This window comes from Mobula birostris, chromosome 13, assembly GCF_030028105.1.
Source record: "Mobula birostris isolate sMobBir1 chromosome 13, sMobBir1.hap1, whole genome shotgun sequence".
NCBI lineage: Eukaryota > Metazoa > Chordata > Chondrichthyes > Myliobatiformes > Myliobatidae > Mobula > Mobula birostris.
In genome coordinates this window covers 43462222-43473219 of record NC_092382.1, presented here as the reverse complement: position 1 = coordinate 43473219, position 10998 = coordinate 43462222, and the positions used below count along the sequence as shown (strand labels likewise).

General features: G+C 45.3%; 1 long non-coding RNA gene across 1 annotated transcript; it reads left to right on the top strand.

Moving 5' to 3' along the window:
* The first annotated feature begins 1338 nt into the window (after positions 1-1338).
* On the top strand, positions 1339-10553 carry LOC140207581 (uncharacterized). The gene is made up of 3 exons (XR_011888591.1): positions 1339-1448; positions 4459-4626; positions 10215-10553. It is a non-coding gene; the product is annotated as an uncharacterized lncRNA (long non-coding RNA).
* Positions 10554-10998: the final 445 nt, after the last annotated feature.

Genomic DNA, 10998 nt, shown 5'->3' with positions numbered 1-10998 from the left:
TGTTGCGGCTGTTGCGAGCCTGCGGTCGGTCTGTGACTGTGTCTTTAAGAGCGCCGGAGTGAGGAGGCGGGACTATGACGTCAGTCACAGGCTGACGGCGCTAACTGTGGATTTAACCATGAGAGAGAGAAAGAGAGAAAGAGAGAGAGAGAGAGAGAGAGAGAGAGAGAGAGAGACAGAGAGAGAGAGAGAGAGAGAGAGAGAGAGAGAGAGAGAGAGAGAGAGAGAGAGACAGAGACAGAGACAGAGACAGACACTGGAAAAGCTGATAGCTTCAGTTTGTCACAGCTGAGGCTTGGAACTCTCCTATGCCCACAAGAGTGGGTTGATCATCGGTACACGGAACCACAACGAATGTGTGTGGCTGTCACTTCATAATATCCATTGGAGTGGATTTTAGAATATCTTGAGGGACCGCTTGTGTTAACCCGTGCCTGGGTATGTTGTGTGGTAACCGCTGGAAAACGGTATTCCTGTGACAGGTCACTTTCGCTGATAACTTGTATATGTACGGATTCAACGGATAAGAACTTCGACGACGGTTATTTTGATGTAATGGTCTTTTCTCTACGTTTCACCCTGGATTACAAATATCTCTCTCCCATCATTTATTCCGTGGATTACTGAACTTTCCTACTTTACCGTCTCAAGACTCAAAGGTTTGTTCCCTCAGGCTCGATAGTTTGGGAGTTATATTTACACATATATACACATAACACTGTTAACTTTCATTTATTTCGTTAAGTTACTACATTATAAGCAGATACTAGTAAGGATAGTGGTTTTAAGATCAAAACCAGACTCCAGTGTGAACTCTATTGCTGCTGGTTCATTGCTAAAACGTTACAGTTCGTAACACAGCTCTATAAAAGTAGTTAGACCACATCTGTAGTGTTTCATACAGTTCTGGTCATCCCCATTCTCGGAAGGATGTCGGGGCTTTGGAGAAGGCGCGGAAGAGGTTTGCCAGGATACTGCCTGGATTAGAGAGCATAAACTATAACGGGAGGTTGGACAAACTTGGGTTGTTTTTTCCAGAGCGGCGCAGGCTGGGGTGAGACTTGATGGACGTTTATAAGATTACGAGAGGACTGGTAGAGTTGACAGATGATATATTTTCTCGGGGGTTAAAGTGTCGAATACATTTAAGGATTTAAGGTGAGTAGTTGGTAGCTGGAGTCCCGGTCTGGGGTGGTAGACCGAACAAGTCACATGATCCCGTTTACACCCCCCCCCCGTTTAACCGCAGATGGGCAGCATCTGCGCGACTGTTTCCGAGGCCTCGCCCTCCAGATGATATAATACTCACTTCGCGCAAGCTCACAGTGGCCGGGTGGGCTTCCTTTCCGTTCAGTGGTGAAGCCGCTCATTGGCGGGTTCTGGAGAGGGATCCTCGCCTCCTGGGTCGGAATCACTGTCCGCGGGCCGAACATATCACTTTCCCATCGGTGAGTATTGAGACCGATCCCGAGCGGGGAGATCTGATGTTGTCCGTGAGCCCCGAACTGAGCACCAATTAGTGCGCATGCGCCGGTCGTGCATGCAGCCTGGTACAGCCGCTCTGAAGTATTCTTTTTCTTTCTTCTTCTTACTTTTTAATTTACGTTATTTTTGTATTTTTTTCTCACGGTAACATGTCGAAGCTGCACCCTCTCTAACATGCTGGTAGAGAGAGTTTTATTTGGGTTTTCTTTAGCGCTGGAAATGGTTACATCCCGACACGCGGGACAGAAGCAAAGTCGCATTGTGTATTCCACGGACCAGCAAACCCCGGCCGGCTGAGCGAACAGAGCGGCGGTCACCCCTGCTGAAATCCGGAGGAAAACACACAGAGGATGCAGAGGGGGATCACAAAGCCGAGGAAAGAGGACCGGGTCGAGACAACAGAGACTTTTGGAGTCGAGGATTTCGGTGGGTAATACCGTTCCGGTTGACTGGAAGTGCACTGAGAGCGGTAAGCGTGAAGGAGTTGGGTGTTTACTGTTGTGGCTAACAACGGATGGTGCAATCCGGGGCATAGTACGATTGAGGAACGTGTTTGCAGACTGGATATTGGACTTTTTACTGTTGAACTTCGGCCACATTCCACCGTGATACAGCACTTGGCGGCACGGGAGGTCGTTCCTGCCTGGGGCCATCGAACATGCAGCTCCTCCCGTAGAGGGTCAGACACCCTGAGCCAAATAGACTGGTCCTGGACTTATTTTCCATCTGGCATAGATTGCATTTTGTTGTTTGATTGTTAGGTTTTATGTATTGCTATATTTACGCTCTATTCTTGGTTGGTGCGGCTGTAACGAAACCAAATTTCCCTCGGGATTAATAAAGTATATCTATCTATCAATTACTCACTTAGTACCCAGTTATCTGGGCTTGTCAATAATGTGTCGACTTCACTGAATCTGCATTGAACGATCCAAACCAGGAGCCCAGGCTGTCTATTTCTGAAGAATTGAAATGGAACTCCCGCCAACAGATCACGTGAGGTTGTTTACGGCAGCTCTGCCCCGCCCTCTGCATTGTGACGCAAGATCACGTGGTGTGTGGTTGGTGGTGATGCTTCCTCCATGTTTTGGGGAATCAGAAGTTGGCCACTGAGTCCCGTTAACTTCCTCCAACTTGCCTCGCTTCCTGAGGCTCCTCGCATTTGTCCTCTGAGTTTATGGCTGTTGTGTTTTCTCCCTGATTTGGGTGAATGAAAAAGCAGAACATCCCAGGTTGTGGGGATCTTTGATTTCACTGCCTGCTTTACCAAGGGTCTGGGAAGTCTTGGCGGGGGGGCGGTGCGGGGAATGGTTTCTGTGATGTGCGGATCTGTGTCCAATAGACAATAGGTGCAGGAGTAGGCCATTCAGCCTTTCGAGCCAGCACCGCCATTCACTGTGATCATGGCTGATCATCCACAATCAGTATCCAGTTCCTGCCTTATCCCCACAACCTTTGATTCCAGTATCTTTAAGAGCTCAATCCATCTCTTTCTTGAAAGCATCCAGAGACTTGGCCTCCACAGCCTTCTGGGGCACAGCATTCCACATATCCACCACTCTCTGGGTGAAAATGTTTTTCCTCAACTCTGTTCTAAATGGCCTACCCCTTATCCAAATTTCTCTGCCATTTCTCGCAGTCACGGGCAGAGTAGTTACCATGCAAAGCGTGAAGTGTCTGGATGGGAAACTTTCTGTGTTGTGTTGATAAAAATTTGGTGAGGGTCAAAGGGCATATGCCAAAGTTCTTGTTGTTTGTTCTAACTTAGTTATTTTAGGATATTTTACGCAGTGGTATGTGCTATTCATTCAGTATCTCTGTATTGCTGGAGGACCATCAGTGATTGTCCTTGATCCCTTCTCCCAGCTGGTTCCATCTGCTCATCTCTGCCCATCTTGTTCACCCTCTGTCCAGTCTCCAAACCCCCCACCCCCCACTCCTGCTTCAATGGTGTATATCAACAACCTGGGTCAACCTCAGTCCATCCTGTATCCCACCACCTCAATGTTATATATCACCAATCTTTCTTCTAACCTTTCTGTTCATTGTGAAGTGTTCTTTTGCACCTTCGGCCTCACTGAGTTATTTCCAGAATTGTTTTTTGTTAGCTGGAATGCCAGAGAGTCATCAGGTACCGGTTCTGTTGTGCATCGGTGTGGGAGTGCTAGTTTTTGAATTGTGACTGGCTGACACACTGCAGCATTTTATTGGCAGCAAAGAGTACTGGGAGAGTTGGTGCTTGGACTATAATCCTGTGATCAGCTTTCCAGGGATATGGAACTGTTGGTGTTTTGGTTTTGACTTTGGTTAGTACTCCTGCAGATGGGGCTGGATGGTCGTCCTTCTGCAATGAAGCAGAAGTTTCGAGCAGCTGGACATTGGTTGTGGGGAAATCCCGGATTGCACTACCCAGTGTGAGATGTGGGAACGATGTGTGAGTATGTCAGGATCAGTGAGTGGCAGGTTCAGCTGTGTGACTCTGTGAGTGGGGTCCTGGGATATCACAGTTTTTGACCCGGGTAAATTGGACCTGGGGATCGAGATGGCCAGGTTTATGAGGTGTTGAGCGAGTATTTCTGGTCTGGGATCAGATGTTTGTTTCTGGAGTTCCTTTGGAAGCAATGACTGCTAATCTGAGTAAAGGATGAGTAACTTCATTGTTACAGGAGGGAGGCAGGAATATGGTGTTGGAATGACACTACTCAACCATGGTTGAGTGTCGGGGCAGACCAGATGGATCGAATCACCTAATTCTGTTCCTGTATCTTATGTCTTACCATGACAGAATGATGACTCGTTCTTATCCCACAGCGTTTTGTGACGTGTGAGAGACAATAAAAGATTGCTCACTGAGATCATTATATTTACTTTCAATGTTTAAATTTCAGCGAGTTTTGTTCTTAGAAACATGAAGCAGAAATGTTTGGTTCTCAATTTTATTGTTAATGTGCTTCATTATCTTTCATGTTAAAGTCAGATCTGCAGTGAGAGATTTATTGGAAGAAAAACCCCAACTGGAAGCAAACCGCTTGTGAAGACGAGGAAACAGCAACAAGTGAACCAGCTCGAGGATTGAGAGCATCAACTGGAGAGAACCCATCTGACTCGGAGATTCCAGTGATTCAGTCAGGAGAAAGTTTGGTGAGTCTCATTTACTCAAACACTGGTCCTTTAGACATTACATAACCGTACAAAGGAAGATAGGAAACAGTTGGAGTGAGACTGAATGTGCCCAGAAGAAGTTATGCCTCTGTCAGACCCTGTTACAATCATTCCAGGTCTGATAATGTGTTTCCAGCAGCCCAGCCCAGCCCTTTAAAACCACTCCAATTCTGTGGAAGTTGAATCCTGATAAAGTCACTCAAAGACCGTATAAGTACAAACTCTTTATTCCAAGTACCCAGGGCTTACTCAGTTAGTCACTCAAACAGCAACAGTCTATGACTGTCCTGCCCTATCCATTAACTGACTAACAATTCCCCTTACACCACAGGTATATCCGTCCAGATACCCCCCACATGAGACAGGCTGGAGCCAAAGTTATTTACTACATGACAGCCCCTAAAGACAAATTACAAAATAGTCATAATGGCTTACACACACAGAACAGACTGAAGCTGTCCTATCTCTATGCATGAGTGCAGAAGGAGATAAGCATCCTGAAACCCCAGCTAGCGACCCTCAGGAAGAAATATGGCTCAGCATGGCTCAGCACATCTGTTGATCATCAGCAGTTTCTTTCTTAACAAAGTGTTAACCCTTTTACATACTTTATCACTCCCTCCATTTGATCATTACATGATAAACAAAATAGTAATTCTTTACAGAGAACACAACTGAGTACAGCACAGACTTATCAGTGGGTAAAAGCAGTGTACATCAGTAACTATAACAATGATATGTACAACTATTAGGCCATAATGCAATATCATGCCCCACATATTACCGAACAGGCCTTCAAAGACCACCAGTTCGACCCTTCGGTGAACCCGTGTAAATCCTGCCCTACTCTCTTGGTGCTGTCAGTTTCCTTGGCAGTGTGCTCGGAGAGGGATGTAATTTTAGACTTTTCAGGGATATAGGTGCAGCATTCTGTTTCAATAATAGCACAGGTTCTGTGAATATAATGTAATTTAATATACTGTGAATGTAATGCTTGGAGAATTTTGGCCAGTTGGCCCGTAGTTATGTACAATTCCAAATGCATAATGGGAGTCTGTGTGAACGTTTGAACATTAGTCTGTTGCTGGGATACAGGCACGAGTCAGAGTCAGAGCAATGAGCTCAGCCTTCTGGGCAGAGGCAGCTGCTTCAAAAGAGGCCTGCACAACCATCTCACCGTCCGTCACTATCACATTGTGCTCTTCCAGAGGGGTGGTACTCACGGTTGGAAGCATCCTTGCTTGTCAATTTCTAAATGGGTTGTTGTCCCCACCTGTCCCTTGGTAGGTTTTTGTTCCCATTTCTGATCTCCAGATAAAGACCACTCGCGTCCTGCTTCCCACTGAACGTAATCACCCTTAATATTAGTTCCCTTCGGGGTTGATCGGGTTCGGAAGCCGGGTCCCAATAATATGTCAAAGCTCGTTGCATTCGATTTTGGTCATTGTCAGGCCAATCCATATTATTGGTTTTAATCATGTTGGCTGACTTAGTTGGTAAGCATTGGAGCAGTAAGGCGTTAAACTGGGCGGACGGATTCCCACATTAAAGGCTTGGTCTCCTGTGAAAGTGCCTTAGCAGGCCACAAATCGCTCCCAATAGTCTGGTCCCGATTCCCCAGGCTGAGGTTCCCATTCTTGTACTTTAGTGATGTTTACGAGTTGCTGGAGAGCCCTTTCCAAAGCTTGAATAATCTGGTCTGTCTGTTCATTCTCATTATGGTTTCCTGCCTGAAACTCCTGATAGGTTTGGTATCTCAATTCTGCCTTCCATTTCCACCCCTCATCAGCTGACAGAATCATGCAGCAGAGACCGAATAAATCTTGCGGGGTCGCATTAAACACCTGTAGAGTACTGCGGACATACTGAGCAAACTGTGCTGGTCTTTCTTTCCTATGTGGGGCCTGATTCATGATCATTATCATTTCTTAAAGCTTCCAGGGTGCGTACACAGGAATCACTGAATCACTCCTGCTCGTGGATTGGGCAGCATTTGGGTGGGAAATTGTCTTTGTGGAGCCATTAACTCTGGGGTTTTATTGGATTCTTCCCTCCCTGTCTTGGAATAATCCTTTGTATTCCCTTTCTGGATCTCAGGCTATAGAGACCTCCCCTCCCCTGTCGCCGCTGTCTTACCCGAGTGGCCACTGTATCTGAGTACCCCGAGGATTGGGGTTCAGGGGCACTGGGTGCACTTGGCCCCTGGTAAGGTGGGGGTGTATGATGGGTGCCCACTCCTCATCACGGTCACTGTCCTCAAATCGGGTCGGAATGCCAGACATGGGTCCGGGATCCCTTGTTTCCCTGTCAGTTCGAACTTTAGACTGACGTTCCTGCCCTTCTCTCCTATGTAGGCCAGCCTTGGTTTGCTTACGTTGTTTTTCCTGCTCTCGTTTTCAGCGCCCATCCACCATTCACACTCCGGTTTTAGCGTCTCCCAACCTTTGGCGTTCCTTCTGCAGTACATATCTCTATCCTTTTCTCACATGCATTATTCCTCCAACTTGCTAATAATAAACTGTTCCTCTTTACATCTGCCTTTTCCTTCCATTCCCTTTTCAACAATTTCCACTTCTTTCCACAGTTCTTTTTCCATATCAAATTTACTGCTTGTTCTCGTGAGGTAATATCCCACCACAGTCTGCTTGGCAGTACCTATATTGGGATCCTATTTGTGACGCCAAATGTTGAAGTTAAATCTGAGTAAAACTTGAGAGACCAGCTTCTTATCGTCACCACAGTTTATTGTGCATTCTCCTGCAGGAGTTTGAGACCCAGTTGTCAAAGGGAAGGCACGTAAGCACTGCCACCATCTGACAAGAGGAATGAGTTAGTCAGGTTACAGCCATGTATTTATACATAGTAAGCCCCATACATTACTGTTGGTAGATGTTATTTGAACTGGTACAGCCACCATGTCTGTTGGTGCAAAACTTAACTAATTAGATAAGAGAGTTCATTAAATCAAGGTTTTAGTTACAGATGGATGTACCATCCAGTCCTTATCCGTTGTTCCCTTTGCAAGGCTCTGACTTAGTTACAGACAGATGTTCATTCCTGTCCTTATCAGTGAGGCCTCCTCCCTTTACTCAAACGACGGTACAATGTATAATGTTATCAACTAATGAGGGTACAATGTATAATGTTATCATCTCTCAGTCTGTCTCTCTGCAAGCTGCAGAGAACTGGTAATGAGCCTGTCTTAGCTAACTGCTGATGACAGAGTTTACTTCAGTTCAACATTCCTGTTCAGTCCCAATTATTCTTTTAGCCAGAGGTTACCTAGGTTCAAAATGATTTTTTAGTATATCCTCAATTCCCCAGGAGGATTCAGGGAAAATATTTATGTCCAATACAGAAACTAGTGTTACCTGTGTGTATTGTGGTGATACAAAAGTTGCTGGAGAATTCGCAAGTGGGAAGAAGTGGAATGATATTTGGAAATCTGACTTTTTTAAAGTGTAATTTAGCAAGAAAACCACAGATGGACAATGTGCAAAAGCTCTGGTGAGAAAATCCTTCATTACAGGTTACAAGCCTGCTACATAGGATGTGTGAGAGTGCAGATGAACTCGATGGAACCCAGACGAGATCAAAGTTCCTATCGACAGTGATTTGCTAGCTGTTAAAATGAATGTCTCTCTATATAAAATTCACTGTGCACATGTCACTGGTTAAAAAAAATGCATAGTACAAGATTTATGTGCACACTGGTCATTACAAATTAAAGGGGACATTGCTGAGAAGGTGGGGAGACCTCCAGTGTCCCTGATGCCCTCACCTACAAGATGTGCATCTGAGAGGAGGCGAGAGCGGACCATGGGAGAAAAGGATGGAAAGGAGGAATCATAGGGAGATGATCGGCAGTGGGCAAGAGAGGAAGTAAGAGGGGAGACAGAACCGAGAGGGCAGGGTGTGGGTGGAAGTAAAAGTGGAGGTAGAAGTTAAAGATATCGATGTTCATGCCGTCAGCTTGGAAGCTACACAGATGTATTATGAGGTGCTGCTCCTCCAACCTGGGAATGCTATCATCGCGTCAGTCCAACAATGATCTGGCATGTTGGAATGGGAAGGGAGAGTGGACTAACCACCGGGAAATACGTTTTATTGTGGACGGAATGAATGTGCTTGACAAGGAGGTTTTCCACTGAGGTACAGAAGGCTGCACTGGGAGTGCTGGATACAGTAGATGAACCTGGCAGACCCACAGGCGAAGTGTTCCTCACCTGGACAGACTGTTGGTGATCCTGAATGGTGCTGAAGGAAGAGGTAACTAGGAACGTGTTACACTTCCCTCGCTTTGCAAGCATACATTCCAGGAAATAGATTAGTGGGGGGAGACGAATGGACAAGGAAGGCAGAGAGTTGTGGCGGGGTGTAGGAAAAGATGTGTTTGATGATTGAAGATAAGAAAAATTGTGGAGGTGACTGGAATATGGAGTGAAGGCGGATTTTCAGGAAATAGAGCAATTGGGTGTGAGATCGGCATCAATGGTGGTGGAAGGGAAACTGTATTCTTTGAAGAAGGAGGACATCTCTGACGACCTGGAAAGGAAAACCTCATCCTGTCAACAAATGTGGCGGAGACGAAGGAACTGAGGAAAAGAAATAGCTTTTTTACAGGTGTCAAGGTGGAAGGAGGTTTAGTCAAGATATCCGTGCAAATCGGTAGGTTTATAAACAAAAAACGTGAGGGTGTTTTATGAGCCCTGCCATCCGCCGCGGGCAGTGTCTTTCTCGGGTCAGCTGTCGCCTGAATGCACCCGGGTGGATGGTGGAGGGTTTTGCAGAGATGGTGAGTGCTGTAGAGGTCGGGGGGTTTACAGAAATGGGGTGCGGTAACTAACTTCCCACTATTGCTTGGTCTGTTATATGCCTTCTTTTTGGCTCTTATGTTAGCTTTGCCTTCTCTTTGGCCACAATTGTATCATTTTGTCTTTAGAATACTTCTTCCTCTTTGGTACATATGGTTTATCCTGTGCCTTCTGGATTGCTTCCAGAAATTCCAGCCATTCTGTCATCATCCCTGCCAGTGTTCTTTTCTAAAAAAAAAAAGGACAATTCTTCTCTCTGTAATTCTCTTTATTCTACGGTTATTCTGACACATCTCACTTTAGCTTCTCCTTCTCACATTTCAGGATGAATTCCCATATTTTAGGATCACTTGCCCCTGTGGTTCTTCACCTTAAGTATGCTAATTAATTCTTGTTCATTGCACATCACCCAGTTGAGAATAGCTGATCCCCAGCTGGGCTCAACCAGGAGCTGCTCTAAAAAGCCATCTTGTGGGCATTCTAGGAAACCCCCTCTTGGGATCCTGCGCTGACCTGATTTTCCCAATATATCTGCATGACTATCCCCATGACTCTTATAACATTGCTTTTTTGGCATGCACTTTCTTTCTCCCGTTCTAAGTTGCAGACAATATACTTACTACTGTTTGGGGGTCTCCAAAAAAATCAAGATCTTTTCACTCTTGCTATTCCTTAGTTCTATCCACGTTGACTCAACACATTCCAACACCATGTCAACTTTCTGATGATTTGATTTAACTTTTTTACCAACAGAGCCACAGCACCCTCTCTGCCTACCTGCATGTCCTTTTTGGAAACATACAAGAATATGGGACACAAGAGATACTGCAGATGCTGGAAGTCTTAAGCCATACTCACAATGTGCTGGAGGAGCTGAGCAGGTCAGGCAGCATCTATCGATGGGAATCACCGTTTTGGCCCAGGCATCTGTAATATAAACAGGCAAAGAAAACAGAAAATACCGCGAAAACGAAAAAAAGACAAAATTAACTTCAGGGCTTAATAAGATTTCCCAAGCTGATCTCCATGGCATAGCAAATATAACAAAGGCAATATACACCATTGTTATACCCATTATTAGCGTTTTCTTTCAGCAAAATATCTTGGTCCCATTCCAATCTGGAAACTTCACAAATAAAAATAAGAACTTAAATGACAAATTTAGAAAAGACTATTCACACTGTTACGTACCCCGTAACTGGGTTGCCAAACCAGCAGAAATGGATCGCTCAGTTGGAGTCTGGATTACTAGAACTAAGAAAGTTTTATTAAAGAAACAAGCAACACAGTAATCGAAAGGATAATAAATGCAACAGTTCAGCAATGATAAACACACATGTGCACAGAATTAAGATAACAGGATCAATCAAGCTCTATTGTTGTCTAGGGGTAAATGACCAATTTCAAAGTGACACAAAGTCCAGTTCAATTTAGTTCAGTTCGCAGTAATCGTTGCCATGGCGATGGACAACATGGGGAGGGGGAGAGAGAGAGAGAGAGAGAACGGGAACGACTGATCATTCAGACACGGCTTCCA